Genomic DNA, 21,603 nt, shown 5'->3' with positions numbered 1-21,603 from the left:
CACTGCATGGCTGGCATCACTGGGCTGAGCACATCCAAGGAGCTGAGGGGGGAGAGCAGGAAGGCCGGCACCTATGTGTCCATTGCTTCCAGTGGCACTGCATGGCTGGCATCACTGGGCTGAGCACATCCATGGAGCTGAGGGGGGAGAGCAGGAAGGACGGCACCTATGTGTCCATTGCTTCCAATTTTCTAGTTGGGAGTATTGATACTTTTTTGATGGGAGTATTTGCCAATTTTTGGGCAGTACATGTGATCAATACACCACTAATATGGCGGGCTGGGAATAAGAGCTGCTCTCTTTGGCACTTTTTCACCCAAAGGTTTATGGGTTCAGACAGCAGGTGGGCATGAAAACATAAAAAACCATCAGTATTAAGGAAAGACAAACCAGAGTAGATGTGTCTTCAGCAAGCATTTGAAGGTCACAAGGTCTGTGGTGGTGTGCAATCTTAGACAGAGGGCATTCTAGATATAGGGAGCTGAAACCAAAAAGGCTGCACCACCCGGCTACCTTCTCAAACAGGAAATCCTCATCTGGGCTAGAAGTCAAGGAACAGGGAGCTCAAGGGTAGAACATGGACTGTAGGAAAGAGGTGTGTGTTTGCACAATCACCTAGACAAAACACCTCAAGCCTGTGTGCGCTCTCGTGCATTGTGAGATCTCCCTTCTGAGCAAACCCTTTCCCACATTCAACACATACATGAGGTATCTCACCTGTATGTGTTCTCAGGTGGTGAGTAAACTGCCACTTCCGTAAACTGCCACTTCCGAGCAAACACTTTCACACATTCAGTGCACACATGAAGTTTCTCACCTGTATGTGTTCTGTGGTGGATAGTAAGCTTCCCCTTCTCAGCAAACCCTTTCCCACATTCACTACACTCAAAAGGTTTCTCACCTGTATGTGTTCTCTGGTGCCTAATAAGATGTCCCTTCTGAGCAAACCCTTTCCCACATTAAGTGCACTGATACGGTTTCTCGCCTTTATGTGTTCTCTGGTGGCGAATAAGATGTCCCATCCAAGCAAACCCTTTCCCACATTCAGTGCACACATGAGGTTTCTCGCCTGTATGTGTTCTCAGGTGGTGAGTTAGCTGCCATTTCCGAGCAAACCCTTTCACACATTCAGTGCACACATGTAGTTTCTCACCTGTATGTGTTCTCTGGTGGATAGTAAGCTTTCCCTTTTCAGCGAACCCTTTCCCACATTCACTGCACTCATGAGGTTTTTCACCTGTATGTGTTCTGAGGTGGCTAGTAAGAGATCCCTTCTGAGCAAACCCTTTCCCACATTCAGTGCACACATGAGGTTTCACCCCTGTATGTGTTCTCTGGTGAATAGCAAGCTTTCCCTTCTCAGCAAACCCTTTCCCACATTCACTGCACTCATGAGGTTTCTCACCTGTATGTGTTCTCTGGTGGTTAGCAAGATCTCCCTTATGAGCAAACCCTTTCCCACATTCAGTGCACGCATGAGGTTTCTCACCTGTATGTGTTCTATGGTGACGAATAAGATTTTCCTTCTGAGCAAACCCTTTCCCACATTCACTGCACTCGTGAAGCTCCTCACCTGTATGTGTTCTCAGGTGACTAGTAAGCTGCCACTTCCGAGCAAACCCTTTTCCACATTCAGTGCACACATGAGGTTTCTCACCTGTATGTGTTCTCTGGTGGATAGTAAGATCTCCCTTCTGAGCAAATCTTTTTCCACATCCAGTGCACTCATGAGGTTTCTCACCTGTATGTGTTCTCAGGTGGCCAGTAAGATGACCCTTCACTGCAAACCCTTTCCCACATTCAGTGCACACATGAGGTTTCTCACCTGTGTGTGTTCTTTGGTGGATAGTAAGATCTCCCTTCTGAGCAAACCCTTTTCCACATCCACTGCACTCATGGGGTTTCTCACCTGTATGTGTTCTCTGGTGGTTAGCAAGATCTCCCTTCTGAGCAAACCCTTTCCCACATTCAGTGCACACATGAGGATTCTCACCTGTATGTGTTCTCAGGTGGCCAGTAAGATGACCCTTCACAGCAAAACGTTTCCCACATTCAGTGCAGACATGAGGTTTCTCACCTGTATGTGTTCTTTGGTGGATAGTAAGATCTCCCTTCTGAGCAAACCCTTTCCCACATTCAGTGCACACATGAGGTTTCTCACCTGTATGCGTTCTTTGATGGATAGTAAGATCTCCCTTTTGAGCAAACCGTTTCCCACATCCAGTGCATCCATGAGGTTTCTCACCTGTATGTGTTCTCTGGTGGTTAGTAAGATCTCCCTTCTGGGCAAAACATTTCCCACATTCAGTGCACACATGAGGTTTCTCACCAGTGTGTGTTCTCAGGTGGCCAGTAAGCGGCCCCTTCCAAGCAAATCCTTTCCCACATTCAGTGCACACATGAGGTTTCTCACCTGTATGTGTTCTCTGGTGGCGAATAAAATGTCCCTTCTGAGCAAACACTTTGCCACATTCAGTGCACTCATGAGGTTTCTCACCTGTATGTGTTCTCTGGTGGCTCATAAGATGTCCCTTCTTAGCAAACCCTTTCCCACATTCTGTGCACACATGAGGTTTCTCACCTGTATGCATATTTTGGGGGCAGACAAGTGGATCATGTAAATGGACACTATTCTAAAAATCACTGCACTGATAAGGGTTTTTACCTATGTTCTCAGCAATAAGTATGTTGTTGAAATGGCCACTTGCCCCAGATTCTGTGCACAAATGAGCTTTCCCGTGCAAAGATCATTTCTGGTGACAAACACGATGTTTCCTCTGATCGAAGCTTTTAAAATATTCAGCGCAAGGATGTGCTCTGTCCATTCACATTTACAAGTGTTTCACAAAATGCTTTAAAGAAACTACCTTTACATTCAGAATGTGTATAAAATAACATTCACATATCTTCTATCAGGAGTAAGAGCAAAAACAAAAATGCTTCTCTTACTCCACATGAAACATTGCCATTTCCATGCCAGATATCTCACTCCCCCAGGATTGACAGAAAGACCAAGCTTGGTTACTGAATGTTACCACAAAGGGGTTGCATGAACGGAAGCCATCTGGTAGCCAAAAGGCTTCTCAGTCTCAGTCCTGAATACTCTGAAGAGACAACCGGAGCCCGAATGTGAACACTTCAAAGATGTGCGCAAATATTCTTAACACTGAAGCTTTTCTCAACATTAGTCCAGCAAATCTAACAATCACTGTTGTTGTATTTCTGGGGCGTCAATCACCTGTTAAAACAAAAGGAGATGCACATTGTGAGTTTCAACGCGTTCAAAATCTTAGGCCTCACATGTAACAGGCGACTGGTTCTCAGTAGTAGTGACGTGATTGTTAACTCACGTAGTAACATACAAGACTTTGATGAGCCATCTATCAATTGGGGACTGGCACCCTCATAGGTGGCAGATTAGTGGTTCTCAATGATACATTATAACATGATAGAGGCCATATGCAGCAGGAATAGTGGGCTTCATTATTATTAAGACCCTTTTAGTATCCAAGAGTATGAGGAATAAAACACAGGCTGGGCAAACATTTTTTGCTTCCTGATTCTACACTCTCCCTAAATAGGCAAACCAACGCAGTCGTCGCTGCCTCAGCCTACACATGCAAGCTGATTACAGCATGCCGCCCCTTCCTCTCCACTCAGAACTGCATCATCCTTGCTAGGACATTGGTTATGTCCAAACTGGATTATTGCAATGCACTCTATCAAGGCACCAACCAACGCAACCTTAACAAACTTCAGATCTCCGAAAACAATGCGATTAGAGCGGCCCTCAACATTCCCAGATCTGCACATATCTCCGAAACCAGGAAGAGCCTACACTGGCTCTCAGTTGCCCAAAGGATATCACTCAAATACTTGGCCCTTACTCACAAATGCATAAACAACCTGTTCCCCATCTACCTAGCCTCTCGATTCTCTCACTACACACCGGCGCGGACACTCAGATCTTCCCAAGCACATTGTCTTACGATCCCTAGATACAAGCTTCAAACAGCCGGTGGTGTTAGCTTCCCAGTCCTTGCCGCCAAACTATGGAACTCTCTGCCACTCACCATTAGAACCCTGCCTTCTCCCACCCTCTTCAAACACAAAGCCAAGATCTGGCTATATGCCATATCTGACCCTCGTCCCTCCCAGGCCATCTGATCCTCTCCACCCCCACTCCCCTGCTAATCTGCACTGATTTGTATTATATTGCCCTTGTGAATGTTGTTTGATTGACTATAACTGTATTATACTCCCTTTGTGAATGTTTTTTTGACTTACTGTAAATGTATCCTGCCATTCATGTACCTATGTGATGTAAGATATGCGCCCGGTTGCCCTCGGGCCTGGTGCGCTATACAAATAAATAAAATACAAATACAAATTTTAAGCATCGGGGCTTTGCATATACGTTCTATTAATTCATTTCTTCCCAAATGACTAAACCAGCTTGAAAGTTCCACATTTCCATATACAAACGATAAAGGAAGGTTTTCGGCGCTGGTTCAACAGTTTGTCAGAAATCGGACACATGTTTGACCTGTGTATTTAGTAATCACGGATGACTTCATTACATTTAGGCAAAAGTATATTGCCCCAAACACAGAGACAGATGGAATGCCATTTTTGTCAATAAGACAAGGTGTACGGGAGACCCCCCAACATCGTCCCATTTGCCATCCTTATTGCTTATACATGCACCCTACTGCCTTGCACTGAAGGTAATTGGCCAAAAGGGATACCACTTGTGTTGCTCTTTTCAAAATCCCACTGCGTAATGTTCAGGAGGGTGCACACTCTGTTTTATTGTTGAGTGGGTGTAAATGGGTCTGTTACTTGCCAGTTTCCCATAACCCGAGCCACACCCCTTTTCTGTGGATTCTGATAATTGCACCCTAGGTTGCATCTCAGCAAGCCCCTGTACCTTCTCTACTGTGAACAAGGATTACTTTCATGACATCTCCAGTAGCCAATGGGAATGCAGCCCCAGCATTGCTAATATCCAAGAAGGGATTGCCACCATGTATTGATCACACACATTGTTTGTGTCCCATATGCATCGAACCTGGAATATGATTTATGTACGTGTGAATAGTATGCATAGTCACCCCAGGATGTGCAGGCCCCTTCTGTCCCCCTGTCTGTTAGACTCTCAGTCCTAGGTTATTCATTGTGTGACAGAATATACAAGCTTACGAGAATTCTGGTATTTTAATATTTGTTTTTATTTATGGAGTATTTGTAAGGCGCCTACTGTAGCGCCTCCAGGCGCCAAGAGACAATGCAGGGGAGGGAACAGGGGAGTAAAATAAGCAATAGCCAGTTAGTCAAAATACTTGATTTCGCATTACACTCACACTTAGTCAGAATTCCTAGCTTTGTGCTGCCTCACATCTAGATAGAAATTTGAATGTTAGCATGTGCCACACTTAGATGCAGTGCTCCAGATAAGATTTTGAGGTGGGAGTATTTTACGCATGATTTTTCAAATTAGAGAGTAAATGCAATTTCAAGAGAGTAAAAGTTTTCTCCTCTGCAAGAGAGTAAAACGTATTCAACATACACCCAATGCATATGTAAAATCAGACCTGTAGACCAAAAGAGTTTTAGATCAAAGTTGTCTGGCTTGCCTTTAACCATTTTATTACACTTGTGGAAAATATTCTGCCATAATAACTTGTAAGTACATGCTACATACACAGCTTCATTTTCAAAATTCTGGACCCTAGAAACTCTGTTACGAACTACTATAGATAGAGACTAATGTATTGCTTGTATTTGTATTGTATTGTTTATGTAGCGCTTTACTCCAAAGCGCTTTACAGCATAACAACAAGAATCCAGAAAACATCAAACATGGAACATAGAAGCTTGCAGAGGGAGTGTGAGTAAGCAAGTGTTAGCATATGATTTACTTACAGGAACTTGCACACATAATCTCAGCAACAGTCACAACCTGCTAAGATACCTCCCCTGCTGTCTGCTGCAGGAAATTAATGTGGATCCCCACATTGTGTACAAAACCAAAAACATGATTCTGGCAATTACAGTTGGGGAGAAATGCAGACAAGTGAATAAGTTGCAGACTGGTCCTACATCCCTGCTTCAACACTAAAGGGTGTGATCCTGGGCAACTAATTTTGCCAATGTGCCTTTTTAGCAAAAACAGAAATGTCTATAACAAGTGATTTATTGCCAACTAGTTACTACGCAAAAAAGCCTGACTGACCCCTTTTCCACTGTTTGAACTATACCATTAATAGTAGTGACCATTTATATAATGCACATGACAAAGGGCCTCATTCATTGAGCGTTTTCCAATGGGCTGCTGCCATTATAAACGGTTTCTGTGAATTAGGCCCAAAGTGTATATGTCTCGTGGCTTACTCCTTGCTGCTTCTTTAGTATAAATGCACATGAACTCCTCGAGTATTAATAACTCGCCTGTACCTTCCCACATCTTCTACTTCCATCATAGGTGAGCAGTCTTGATTGCCCGATAGGTTTCTTCCAAGCAGGTCAAGAATCTGCATCTCTGGCATGAGACGCATCACAGCCAATTTAGCCCATAATCGCTAATCACATCAGGGGGATTAAAGAGTGGCGGAAGTGGGAAAAAGGAAACTACTGGTACTCTGGCTGCATCAAAAAAGGAGGGAGTGGGGTGGCCAGACAGATGGGGCGGGTAGGCAAGGGGGGAGTGCATGACGGGACCAGGATCACAAACCTTGCCTGAACTGTGAAGCAGGGATTTTAATCCACTCTGCAAATTTGACCAAATCGCTTCCAAGCTTCACTTGGTACAAATAGTTTGGATTTCAAGGCCAACAGTAATGATGTCTTATAGAGTTTACTTACAAAAAACACAAATTGCATAATAACGCCACATGACATGTAAATCTTTACAGCTACGTGTTAAGCCAAAAGCATATCATTGTGGCTTTAATGTTCGTCCTGAATGGTATACTATAAGTCCCAGAATGCAAGATAATGTCAACCTGAAAGATCTAGTTAACCCCACAGTACTTTCAGTGATTTAAGACATCGAATAAAAGATGTTGTATAATAAACTCAGACATGGAGATTCTTTGCAACAAACCTCCGGCTCATTGTTATATAAAACGCCCATTTAATGATGTGTTAATATAAACACATAATTAAATGGGCGCTTTGGGTTGCTCACTTTAACTATCATGCACATGAAAGGCCCTGCCACTGACAAAAGAAATGTGTTTGCAACCTGAGCACTTAACAACCTGCAGAGCCGTGTGTCTGCCTAGTCACTAGGGCGTTTTATATATCTATGATGTCTACTAGCTTGACACGCAAAAAAAATAAAGTTGCTTAAGTCACTAATCAAATGTTTTCAACATCATGAATAACAATGGCTGGGGGGTGGGGGTGGTGGGAGACATGAGTGGGGGCCTGGTGGAGGGTGCCCCTGGATGGTGGGGGGTGGGGGTGGTGGGAGACATGAGTGGGGGCCTGGTGGAGGGTGCCCCTGGTGACTGGGGGGGTGGGGGTGGTGGGAGACATGAGTGGGGGCCTGGTGGAGGGTGCCCCTGGTGGCTGGGGGGTGGGGGTGGTGGGAGACATGAGTGGGGGCCTGGTGGAGGGTGCCCATGCACTGCTGGGGGGTGGGGGTGCAGGGGGACATGAGCAGGTGTGCAGGGTAGTCCCCTGTTTTGTGGGCTGCCTGCAGGGGCCGTCGAGGGTGTACAGGGAACACCTGTGAGGACCCACCCAGCCTAATCGCGTGTGTAACTTCCCGCGCACCCCTGAAATACACGCGCCCAGGCTATTCGCGTGTGGAACTTCCCGCGCACCCCTGAAATACACGCGCCCAGGCTATTCGCGTGTGGAACTTCCCGCGCACCCCTGAAATACACGTACCCTGCTGAAATCGCGTGTAAAACTTCCCGCGCACCCCTGAAATACACGCGCCCAGGCTATTCGCGTGTGGAACTTCCCGCGCACCCCTGAAATACACGCGCCCAGGCTATTCGCGTGTGGAACTTCCCGCGCTCCCCTGAAATACACGCGCCCAGGCTATTCGCGTGTGGAACTTCCCGCGCACCCCTGAAATACACGCGCCCAGGCTATTCGCGTGTGGAACTTCCCGCGCACCCCTGAAATACACGTACCCTGCTGAAATCGCGTGTAAAACTTCCCGCGCACCCCTGAAATACACGCGCCCAGGCTATTCGCGTGTGGAACTTCCCGCGCACCCCTGAAATACACGTACCCTGCTGAAATCGCGTGTAAAACTTCCCGCGCACCCCTGAAATACACGCGCCCCGGCTATTCGCGTGTGGAACTTCCCGCGCACCCCTGAAATACACGCGCCCAGGCTATTCGCGTGTGGAACTTCCCGCGCACCCCTGAAATACACGTAGCACGCTGGGAGACATGAGTGGGGGCCTGGTGGAGGGTGCCCCTGGATGGTGGGGGGTGGGGGTGGGGGTGGTGGGAGACATGAGTGGGGGCCTGGTGGAGGGTGCCCCTGGATGGTGGGGGGTGGGGGTGGTGGGAGACATGAGTGGGGGCCTGGTGGAGGCTGCCCCTGGTGGCTGGGGGGTGGGGGTGGTGGGAGACATGGGTGGGGGCCTGGTGGAGGGTGCCCCTGCACTGCTGGGGGGTGGGGGTGGTGGGAGACATGAGTGGGGGCCTGGTGGAGAGTGCCCCTGGATGCTGGGGGGTAGGGGTGGTGGGAGACATGAGTGGGGGCCTGGTGGAGGGTGCCCCTGCACTGCTGGGGGGTGGGGGTGCAGGGGGACACGAGCAGGTGTGCAGGGTAGTCCCGTTTTGTGGGCTGCCTGCAGGGGCCGTCGAGGGTGTACAGGGAACACCTGTGAGGACCCACCCAGCCTAATCGCGTGTGGAACTTCCCGCGCACCCCTGAAATACACGTACCCTGCTGAAATCGCGTGTAAAAATTCCCGCGCACCCCTGAAATACACTCGCCCAGGCTATTCGCGTGTGGAACTTCCCGCGCACCCCTGAAATACACGTACCCTGCTGAAATCGCGTGTAAAACTTCCCGCGCACCCCTGAAATACATGCGCCCAGGCTATTATTCGCGTGTGGAACTTCCCGCGCACCCCTGAAATACACGTACCCTGGCTAATCGCGTGTATAACTTCACGCGTACCCCTGATATGCACGTTACCCGCTTTGCGTTCCTTGTTTGGCAGCCCTGTAAACTGGTCCAGGGTTAGCGCATCCCTTTGCGATGATTTAGCGATTTTGATGGCTTTTCCTTGCGCGAGGGCGTTCTTGGGGGCGTTACTGGCGCTGCTGCAGGGTCGCTGCGATACTCTGCGCCACGGCTGGTTTGGGAGCCTAAAATCCATGAATACGCTGTGCGCGGAAATCGGTTTTAGCGCACGTGCCTGGCGCAGACAATCGCACGCGGACACTCTGCGCCAGCCGCTTGCGACACTTTTCTGCGAAATTCTATGAATTACCCTGAAAATGTGTAGACATTGTCACATAGAGGTGGAAACATCACGACATCTACTGACTTCCTGTACAGCTTTGAAACCCCCTTCATACCAAAGGCTGTGGACGGCCTATCAGGAACATGATATGGGCAGCATCTACAGTATATAATGCTGCTGCCCATCGCATCTGCTGCCCAACACATATGGCAAAAGACACGTACTCTCACTTCACATCAACAAAAGAGGCATCTATATGGTCCATCTAGATGTTATAAGTAGACAGTGGATTAGGTCATGGTGTTTAACGTTTGACATTGACAAACTGTTTCCTTTTTCATTTAAACATAGTAGGAAAAGTGATTTTTAATTGATTGTGTTAGGAAATGTTATTTTAATTTTGTATTTTAATTTTCTTATATGCAAAAGTGTGTTCTTGATCGAATATAAACTAAAAGCATTAATTAAAAAAATTAAAAAAATACACCTCTTTTTGGAGAACAGGTATTTATCAGAAACCAATCTAGACGTGTCCAGACACCCCTCCTCTAATGCAATGATTTCTTGAATATAGATGTTAAAGATGACCATGCAGACGTCAAACTTCTGTGTCATTTCACCTCCCAACCTGTAAAAACCTTTGGACTTGTTGCTGGAATACAAGGCAAAATTAACAGAAACCAAATCCACAGGGGCATGGCGTGCTAACATAATTTGCCATAAAACCTCCATAGGGACCGAGTCGGATGCAGTCTTTAAATCTAGGAAGGCAGCATAGAGGTGCATTTTGTTTAAAACGGTATACTTTTCAATCAACAGATATAACAAAACACAATCTGCCTCATCATGAGTTGGATGGTATCCAGTAATACCGCCGGGATACCGCCCAACGCTAATAGCTAACAGCTCAGTCACACCACTGAGTCTACACTTGATGTAACCACATTTGTTCCTTTGGATTAAGGCGCTATATAAATAACACATCATTATCATTAACCAACATGGTTAGATACAAAAGATACAAATGGGCGTACATAAGCTCTGAAATCTCTTCACTTCAGATTTCTCTCTTCCTCTCCCCTGCTGATGCACCTGACTGCTCCGCGCACTGGTCCCTGTTAGTTAAGATTTCCACAGAGCTGGTAAATCTTCCTTTCCTGGTTCAACCCCAGAACTTTTTGCTTTTCTAGTGGGATATTTTTCATTAATACCTCAGTGAGAGGGAACCTTTTTATGGGTGTCACTTTTAAGACTCTCCATCATGTCTAACAGCTTATTGACAATAAGTGCCTGTTGTTGCTGGGTTGCCCTAGGGGCTCCCCCTTTCACTTTCTTGTGCTAACCTTGAGTGGACTACAGTTCCCATGGGTAGAAAGGATCTTTGGATCCCTTTTACATTTTATTTGGTGAAACCAGCACACCCCACCTTATGTGGAGTGCTGGGGAGATGCAATGTATCCCCTTTCACATTAAAACTGTAACAGTTCTGTTACAGTAACAAGCTTACCTTTAATGGCTGGTGGCAGCGATACCTTTTACTAATTTGGTGCACCTTTACCGCGGGCTGTAATCACAGCTGCAGTAAAGGCACCTAAGGGTGCTCATTTTACAGAAATTGGCCCCTGTCTTCTTTTTCTACCATTTTAGTGTTTCTTGTTTCTTGTTTCTTCCCCTGACATCCAGAGTGAGAAATTCCTTTGTTTGAGTTTTGTCTTTGGCGGGAGTCCCCTGGACAACCCGCCCAGGCTCCAGTCAGTCTGTAAGAACAGGAAGTGGGGGAGGAGTCCAAAACTCCCCCCTCCTTTGTCTCATGCCTTCCTTCAACTGGGCCAAATCCCAGTGGGGGGCTGGATGTCCTGATTGGACAGCCAGACGCCCCTTTCTTGTAAAATGCGGGGAGAGAATGCAGAGGTTGTGTTGTAGTTCCTGATAAATACTGGAAACCTGGAAGCTGAAGTCATGTCGACCACTGGAACAGAAAACCGAAGAGGATGACGAAGGAAAAGTGGCGGGAATGATTTCCAGCGACCAGAGAACCTGCTGTGTAACCGGAGCCTGCTGCAGCCCTTCCTTCCGATCGACCTGGGGTCTCCGAAAACGACAACCCGAACGCAGAGCCTGGTGAGACCCACTAGACTCAAGACGTCCTGTATTTTGAGCCATCCCACGGGTTGCTGCGACCTTGCGTTCTTGCAATACCCCAATACCCTGGGACCTCCAGCCACTGTGCGGTGCACGGTCTTCCGAATTCCGAATCTCGCTAAAACTTCGTGGGCATCCTGGTGTATCTCCAGAGACACGAATCGAGTCCGAAAAGTCCCCTCACAAGAGTGCTGGACCTTTGTAACGACGAGAATTCAACTGCGATTTTCTGTCTTCTTCTGTGCTCCTTGAAAAGGTGCCAAACCCGCAGAATCGCATTCAGCCGCGAGAGAAATCTTGCCTAGAGCCATCTTCATCGCTCCCTGCTGCAAAGTCCCTTCTGAGGTCGTGTGTTCAGTCTCCAGGACAAGGAATCCACTGACCGGGTATTTGGCTGCAGTCCCGGAAGTTCTCCTGCTGTAATCTCTTCTTCCTTGCTGAGGTACTGTGTTGGCTTGAGTATATACTTACCTTAAGCCTGTTGGGATTTCTGTGTAGCTTTGGGGTGTTTTCTGTGATTGGGAGGTCCCTCATCCAGTGCACCCAGTCCCATTGCTAGAATCCTGCTGGGGTGTCTTCTGTGAAGCCCCTGGAGCCTCTTCTAACCCTAGAAGTAAAGTACTCACCTGTTTGCCCAGTTTTCCTAAGGAACTCTGACTTTTGCTACTAAAGAACTTATTCTAACACTGCCTGTTGGTCACTAGTTCTAGTGACCCCCCTTCTGCCACTGAGAATACTCATGCTCTAAGGGAAAGACTTTGAAGGGATTGGGACTTCTGCCTAGAAAAGAAATCAAGTGTTTTACTTACTTGTAAAGAGTTGGTGGGTAACTGTAATTCTCAGAGTGAACAGTTACAAAAGTTCTTTCTGATCTTGAATGTGTGATGCACTATTCTTAAAAATATGGTTAACATCTTTTCTTCCTTATCCACTGTTTTACCAGTCTAAAAGAAAGTAGATGTGAAGGTATTTTACTCTCCTGTGATTAGGTTGCGCCTCTTTACAAAAGTAATGTGTTGGTTTCACCAGGTTATTCCTGTAGGGTAATTGTATGAGTGTCCTCCAACTGTTGGTATCACCAGGTTAGTCCTGTTAGGATAACTGTATGAGTGTCCCCCAACTGGGTCTTGCTTCCCCTGACTTGCTGCTAACCTGTCCTTAATAAGTCTACATTAGGTTGTTGCCTACCTAGAATAATTATTCAGTAAAGTGTGACATTGGGTTTTTATTTATTTATTTGTTTGTTTATTTACTTGTATATAATCAAAAGGAACAGATTTTTACAAGAGAAAATTCCACTCGAGGTAAGACTCGATGACATTGCAGTTGATTTTATGGTAGAATAGACCACAGTCTTGAGGTTATGTAGGCGAGAGACCGACGTCCGTGGTTGCTTATGTTTTTTCCATTGCCAGTTCCAGTAGTTTAGCTGCTGCCGTGTGCCATCAGGTTTTTTCGCCTGTAATAACACGATTCCACCAGATGTCTTCGTTGCCCACCAGTGAGGAGGCTGTCAGAGGACTAAAGTATGCAACAATGGCTTGGTGCAGGGCGGGGCAGCGCATCAGCAGGTGTCTTACTGATTCGGGCTTTTGGCAGAGTCTGCAGGTTTGTTCCTTTGATCCCGCTCTGATCGCAAGAATTTCATTCGTCGGTAAAACGTTCAGACGTGCTTTCAAAAAGGTTCTCATCAGAGATTTACTGGGGTATCTTTTACAGTATGCCATTGGTTCTTTCAGCTTGTTTGTGTTCATGGGCAAATGCACTAGAAGTTTGTTAAAGGTAGCTTTTTCAGTAGTGGTGATCCAGTCCCAACATTCCAGTTTTGTTTTAATCCTAGTTGGGTTGTTCTTTAGTTTGTCTTCCGTACAAGCGATTGTCTGTAGTTTCTGTTTTTGTTCCAGGGCCCACTGGTTCATAGAGCTGTTATTGCCTTGTTTCAATCTCTTTGCCTATCATGTTGTAGATTTTCAGACTCTCCGGATGAATGACTTTCCTATAAAGCTGTAGGGTGCCATATTTTCGATCAACGGCTCTTAGTTGTGTGGCTAGATTCTTTGCTTGGCCCAAAGGGTCGCTTGCATGGTCCGGCATTTCCTGGTGCTGTCAAGTTGCACTCCTAGATATTTAACTGAGTCCATCACTTCAATTTTAGTCTCATTGAGATGCCATTGCAAACGGTCTTTCTTTTTGTTACCTGGTTTTTGCAGGATCATTATTTTTGTTTTGGATTTATTAATCTCAAGGTTATTGTCAGTGATGTAAGTTGAAAGGTTGTTGAGTTGGCGTTGCAGACCGACCTGAGTAAGGTCAAGTAGAATCAGGTCGTCCGCGTACAGAAGTCTTGGAAACCCTTGTAGAGCCTATTTTTGGTGGAAAGGACCTTATCTGATCCTGGCTGTCTTTGAAATCTCCGAGGAAGGATATGAACAGGGCAGGAGCCAAAGGGCAGCCCTGCTTCACTCCACAGGAGGTCGGTACAGCGTTCGAAAATTAGACCTTGATTGTTTAAACGGACCTTTATGCTGGTGTTGGTCTGGAGACTGATTATGGGTTTCAAAATGCTTTCTGGGCAATGCCAAGTCCTATGTTTCGACCACAGTTTCAACCTATCCACTCTGTCGAAAGCTTGGGACAAGTCGACGAATGCTAGGAAGATCCGATGTGCACCTGCCAGGACTCTTTCCTTCAGTAGATTCAGGCACATTATGTTGACACTGGTGCTCGCGTTTTTCTGGAAACCTGTTTGTAGGGGATCGGAGCATGTGGAGGTAAAGACCCATTTCCGGAAATGTGAAAGAAGGATTGAGGCGAACACCTTCCCGATGACATCAAGAAGGGCTATTGGCCGATAATTCAAAGGATCCTCTCTGGCTCCTTTTTTGAAGATCGGGACGATCAAAGCTTTCGTCCATGAGTCCGGAATTGTTCTTCTTTCTTTGCAGACCTTGAAAATTGAGCTGATGAGAATCGACCACTCGTCCTGATGTCACAGTTCGCAAGCCCGTCGGGCCCGGGAGCTCTTGACGACTTCAATTTCAAAATTATGGATTTAATGTCACCAATATCAGTCTGATCCACCCAGTCCACTGTGCGCTTGGTTTCTTCGTCGTTTCCTTCTGGTAAATCGAACAGGTTCAGAAAATGGGCGGCACATTTTTCTTCCGGAACTGGGTTAGTCATGTGCGAATTTGGGAATTTGTTTGATTTATTGATGAGCGACCAGAAGTCGCAGGATTTTTTGCTTGAAAGAACCTTCAACATTTCTTCAGCGTCCGATTGGTATAGGAGACATCTTGAGTTTCTCAACCATTGTTTGTAGTTTCTTGTTTCTACTTTAAGGGTTTCCCAGAGTGATGATAGATTTGATGATACTGCCTCTCTTTTCAGTTTTCTTAAGAGTTTCCGTTTGGCAACCAAGGTCAGATTATATTCATGAGTATGTTGAATGCTGTGTTTATTGGAGTTCTTCCCAGGTTTTTTGAAAGCCAGCAGAAGAGGAATGTAGCTCGATCGAGCCACTCCGTTTTGCAGAGCGGGATCTGACGTTAAGCTGACGAATTGTTCTGTTAGATTACAGATATCAGGGGCTTTTATTCGGAGACGGGTTTGTTGCGAGTTGGTCTCGATTTGACCTTCGTATATTTTCAAGATGGTCCCTTTGCTTCTGCAGGTCAAATTCAATAGATTATGGTCGCTGTACTTCGTTTTAATAACGTTGAATGAGACTATGCTGAGATAAACAGATTCGGAGACAAAGATGTAATCAAGAGTGGCACCCTCTGAACTCAGGCCCAGGCTCCTGCATGTCCAGTTGCCTTTGCACTGCCTCCAGGCTCCCAGCACTTAAGGGTCTGTATCTGCAACCCTACAGCCCCTTCTCTCTGCACTTATGAGCCCACTGGCTGCACAGGTGGTTAACGCACTTCCCCTCCCTATCCCCCCAGCACTTCTCCCCATCCCTCTTCCCAGCACTTGCATGATCTGAATGACACAAGGCCTAGTAAGATCGTTCTTTTATCCTCCCTTAGTTTCCCCCTCCTTGTCTTGTCGTGCCTAGAAACACTTGTGTACAGGCATGTTATAAATGACACATCACATCATATCATGATTGACAAGCAACCCCTTGTATTGCGGATCCAAAAAAGTGATTTATTTTTAGGGTTTCTGTATCTTCAAAAGCATTCAAGGCGAACTTTGGAACATTGATCATCACTACAGATGGCCAGTTCACCCCCTCACCACTTCTCCTTGGAACAATATGAGTCTGGCTGACATCTCAGTGGGGTTAGATTTGTGCCTGACAGATAAGGGGTCAGTGTGCAGTTTCAAGGGTTCAGCCCTTCATTTTGTGCTGAGCTCCACTGCAACAGGGGTAACGCTGTATTTAAAACTCTACTTTCATATTTATTTTTGAAGCCCCTATCAAAGTTAGCCAGCCCAGGGGTTTGACCATGGAGGCAGAGGAATGTATAGAAGCATGTTGGACACTACCGCTAGAACCCCCAAGAGGGGGACAGGTTAATAGACCGCCCAGTCTTCCTGCCAACACCACCAAGTCGTGCTTAATTGCCTTGAATTCGGTTGCCAAACAGGAAAACTGCTCAACAACAGCTATAAGTGGAGCCTCCTAAAACCACGGAATTACTATTACCAAGAGGTGGGAATTCCATCTCCAAAGGACTGGTGAACACCCACCTCACAAGACCATGGAATTACTATTACCAACAGGGGGGAATTCGATATTCAAAGGACTGGTGAACACCCACCTCACAAGACCATGGAATTACTATTACCAACAGGTGGGAATTCCATCTCCAAAGGACTGCTGAACACCCACCTCACAAGACCACGGAATTACTATTACCAACAGGAGGGAATTCCATCTCCAAAGGACTGGTGAACACCCACCTCACAAGACCACGGAATTACTTTACCAACAGGGGGGAATTCCATCTCCAAAGGACTGGTGAACACCCACCTCACAAGACCACGGAATTACTATTACCAACAGGTAGGTGGAAATTCCATCTCCAAAGGACTGGTGAACACCTACCTCACAAGACCACGGAATTACTATTATCAACAGGTAGGTGGAAATTCCATCTCCAAAGGATTGGTGAACACCCACCTCACAAGACCACGGAATTACTATTACCAACAGGTGGGAATTCCATCTCCAAAGGACTAGTGAGAACCCACCTCACAAGACCACGGAATTACTATTACCAACAGGGAGGAATTCCATCTCCAAAGGACTGGTCTGAACACCCACCTCACAAGTTGAGGGAGGTCTACCATAAGCAACCGATCCCCTCTTCCTCTTCAACGGGGCGCCTTTAAGGAGTTTATTTTGTCTTTTGCAGGCAACAATTTGCCAATTATGATCCTCCTCTGGAGAATCGGTAGCCAGAGTACAATTAGCCAAGGGCTCATAATGGCTTAGTAAAGGTAACAAACATGTGACCAAGTGCACTCTGTCCTGGTGAGTGACTCCTTCCTGTTCCTCGGCCAGGGAACATGTTGGAATATTAACATCACATACAGCCTCCCAGGCTGTAGACTCAGTGAAAAATGGAGGGGGGGGGGGAACAAGCTATAGCCGACTGAGGATACATTTCGACTATATCAGGAACACACTTGGCTTGCTGTTTGCCTGATAAACAATGTTTCTACCACTATCTTGGTTGCTATTCTTCGCCACCTCAAATCACGCCAAATGGTCTTCCTTGATGATACTAGGCCCCATGCCTGTCCTAGGGACATTACCAATCGCACTAGGATCACAAAATGAAATCAAATCATCACATACAGAGGAAATACAACTGGTACCAACAGTGGCGAGTACATTCTTAGACTTTGATAACAGGGGGAACATTCTCCACGCCCAAGATTCAGCCCATCCACGTCCTAGAGTAGGTTCTTAATTTCTGTGATTAATATATTGACATTAGAAATTTGTTTAAACATGCAGGACATTTTTTGTGTCTGCCGCACCCTACAGTCAAACCCTCGGCTCTCCTTTTGACCATGTCCTTTGTCTTTACTTTTGCCTTTATTACTCACGCCGCCTTCGTCGCCCCTTCTGAGGAATTCTGTCGGTTCGGGTCCAGCAAAACCAGCAAGTTACACAGTGGGGGAAAGGACCCTAATCTAGGATATTCATGTATTGCTGTTTCTATAAGGTGGTGGAGCTGGCAAGAATGTCCTATTGATCACTGGTGAACGGCCAGACCAGCATTCCACTTAGCATGTAGACCTGATCTGTTCATTTTGATATTTTCTGTATGGAGGCCCCTGTGTATATCAGTCCTTCTATCGTCCATTGATTTATCCTTCGGTCTTAGATCTCTTTTTCGCCCGACTCCCACGACATGCCCATTCCCTGCTAACATTCCCACCTCAATCTCTTTAATCCACCCTCCCAGCCTCTCTCTGATTACAATCCCACATGTATCCTCCTACTTATCTCCTTACTTTGTCTCCCTTTATGATGCAGATTCAAACAATCCTGCTCTCTTTACATGGCTGCCCTTTGCCCTCTGCAAGGTGCATGTCCACCCCTTGCCCCCCATCCTGTTAGTGCCCTTTTCCGTAGGCACAGCTCCAACCAACTGGATTGCTTGTGCAGTGAGCACCTCGGATTAGCCACAACAATCAGTCACTAAGAATAATTTAGTTCTCTGGATATGTTCTTCAAAAAGAATCAACTCATGGTTAATATGACTCTAATGTTGACAAATATACAATAGTGATCATATTTTGCACACACAATGTTGTGGCTCACGCATGGCAACGCCACTTGACACCCCTGGCCGTCATTTTAGCGTAATTAATTTTGAGGAAAGAGAACCTTTCTGGTAATTGCTAATCCATATCCTCTACATATGCTATGATATGATGTAAGTTATTTATAACGCAGATGTACACAAGTGTTTCTAGTCGCGACAACATAAGGAAGGGAAGACAGAGGGAGGACAAGACAACGATATTACTAGGCATTGTGTCATTCAGATTGTGCAAGAGCAAGAACGAGAAGTGCAAAAGGAAAGGGGGGTGCAAGGGAGAGGCGAGTGGAAAACAGGGCAGCAAGGGCAGCGCGGCTCTGGGTAGTACAAGGAGAAAAAGGGACTGTATTTATGTGTATGCTTCTATAGCGCCGAAAGCCCGCAGGCATCAGGGCGCTGTGACACATAAACACGTACAAATCTACTTAGACATCCTGATCCAATGGCCATGTGGCTATCGGATCAGGATCAGAGGAAACTACTTGAAAAGATGAGTTTTCAGTAGTTTTCAAAATTGGAGATGGTTTTCTTGGGTTCTCAGTGCCACCGGGAGGGCGTTCCACATCTGAGCCGCCTTCACTAAGAATGATCTGCCCATAGCTGATTTGAGCCTGTGTTTCTGCTCAACTAGTAGGTTTTTTCCTACTGAGCGCAGCTGTCTCTTTGGTGAGTAGAGTACAATATTTTTCTTCAGATAATCTTGAGCTTTGCCGAAGAGGCATTTATGCACCAAGGTAAGAGATTTAAATTCGATCCTATCTTTAACTCTGAGCCAGTGGAGGGATTCTCTAGCTGTATGAACGTGGTCTCTTCTGGCCAGGTGTTTTACAATTCTGACAGCGTCATTTTGTATGACTTGGCACGTGTGTAGATCTTTGGCACTTCCCCCTATCAAAAGGGCATTGCCACAATCTAGCCTATATAGCACTACTGCCCTAGCAATGGTAGCCATGTTGTTGTCGCATAAAAAGGGTCGAATGGCCCTCATAAGTCACAGGTAATAGGCTGTGTTCTTACGTAAGAAGTTATTCTGAGACTCTGAGCTAACCGAGAAGTTCATCATCATGCCCAGCGTCTTCACTTGGCTAGAAACTGTTATAATGGCCTCCTTAATCTGAAATGTTTTGTATTCCCCGTCCAGTTTGTCCAGTAGACGGCTGGAGCCGAATAACATCAGTTCCGTCTTTGAATCATTGAGGCACATCCAGTTGGATTGCATCCATTCATCAATTTTACTATATTAGGCCAATCTTATCACTGTCTTCCCGATGTGATTCCTCTAACTCTACTATAAACTGCGTGTCATCTGCGTAATTGGAGAAAAAGACTCCAAAAACTGTCAATAAATCACACAGTGCACGCATCCCGATTTTCCCCTTGTCCATAAGACTGTAGGGTTACAGTTGCAGCCCCTAAGTGTGTGGTTGGCCCGGAGGAACTGCAATGGTGACTGATCAAGAAAGAGCCAGGTAACCAGTGAGACTCTGAGGGTAGCCAAGCAACCAGTCGGTACAGCAGTCAGGTAGGTCAGCAGGGGGGGGAAAGAGAGAAAGCAGAGGAGAAGAGGGAAGTTTTGAGCTGCTTCCGGGAAACTTCAAGTGGTCTGGCTTAAGCTTGAGAGGGTATGAGAAACCTGAAGGTGTCTCCCTGGCTAGTCCCCGGGGATCTGTCATCCAGGCGGCCATGACACGGCAATCGTTATTGGATGCATTTCCTGGGGGTGGACCAGTGAGGGAGGATCACCTGGATGGGGGGTCCTTGGGGAGTAGGAGTGGGATACGGATGGGTGAGATGCGTTATCCGCCCTCTTCCAACACCTTTCCTCCATACTACCATGTTGGATACTCCAGAATACTGCCCCCCCCCTTTTCTGATATGAGCAGTTTCACACAACACGGAAGTCAACGGACTAACACCAGAGCCGTTTACCTAACATGTCCCAATACTAGGGTCAGGCAAAGTCAGGCAATTGACCAGAACCACACAGACCTGACAGCCCTTTCCCTTCCATACTGGGATAAAAGTTGGAGCACGAGAGCACAGGACAAGCAAGGCAGACGGCACAACGTGGGGGCCGTTCAAGAGGAGGCTATAAACGACGAATACCAGGAGGGTTATAAGGAAGACATGACCTTGCCCTTTCCGATCCAAGCCCATGAAACCTCCGCAATCGGAAATATAAGACCGCAAAAAAAGGCCAGCGCGTGTTGCAGCAGATGTCTATGGTCCACGAGATCCTCCTCTGCTGATAACCAAGCCGGGGAGAGACGCTTGTCTCGGTGGTACCAACATTGACTCGAAGGAGAAGAAAGCCACGCGGTTCGTCACAGCCGGTGAGTCGAGGGGAGAGTTCATAACTGTGTTGAACGAAAAGTAGCAGGAAGAGGCGAAGAGAGGTAGGTCAAAGTGGTCATACAGGGGTCTTGTAAAATCCTCTGTACCGTCGAAAGCCTTTGACCAACAAATATTTGTGAAAGAAAGGGAAATGAATCCTGCATGGTGAAAACTAGTACATGAACAGTTTGTTAAAAGTTGGCAAGAGTGAACATGGCGGAGGGATGCTAACAAGAAGTTGCGAAGTCTGAATTCCCATAGTGAACTGGTGACAGAAGCTGGCGAGAGTGAACCCGGCAGAGGGAAGGCGACAACCCGAATAGTTTGTGGAGCAAAGTAAACCCCATCAAGGGGTGTCCACAGTGAACTGTCTGTAACAGTTGGTGAGAGTGAACCCATAGAGGGAAGCCGACAATCAGAAACGAAACCTGAAGAACTGTTTAAAAGACATTATGACCCGTGAAAGCAAGACAGACCATAGCGAACCCGAAGGAGGGAGGCTGACGTCTGAAAGGGGTCCGAACCCGAAAGAGGGAGATCCGGGGGTGGAAAGTTATCACCCAAAGTTCATTGAAAAAGGAACTGCTTAGTTGATTTGTCAAATGCAATTTTTGTTTGGAGTTTGCATCCGGAAGAGGGGGACCCAGGGCTGAAGCCGTCACCCAGAGCCACACGTGGAACAGAACTTTTTGTTTGTTTGTTATTTGGTGAATACATCAGGCCTTCGAAGGCAAGACACTTTTTATTGAAAAGAGACTTAACCACCCGGGAAGTACCGGAAGTACTTATTTGCCACTGGAGGACTTTGTGCCCTCGACTATCTTTTGTTGTGATCCTTGTTGTTGAAGCAGAAGTGTGACCAAGCAAGCCCCTGCCCCCTTTACCATGCTGTC

The 21,603-nt window shown here is 46.5% G+C and overlaps 1 pseudogene; it reads right to left on the bottom strand.

The window, feature by feature from the left end:
- Positions 1-573: 573 nt before the first annotated feature.
- LOC138517056 (zinc finger protein 585A-like) overlaps positions 574-21,603 on the bottom strand; it is a 363,846-nt pseudogene continuing 342,816 nt past the window's right edge.

This window comes from Ambystoma mexicanum, chromosome 6q (genome assembly GCF_040938575.1).
Source record: "Ambystoma mexicanum isolate Mex_15411 chromosome 6q, UKY_AmexF1_1, whole genome shotgun sequence".
Lineage (NCBI taxonomy): Eukaryota > Metazoa > Chordata > Amphibia > Caudata > Ambystomatidae > Ambystoma > Ambystoma mexicanum.
Note: the sequence above shows the minus strand (reverse complement) of the source record. Positions and strands in the feature narration are given on the sequence as shown.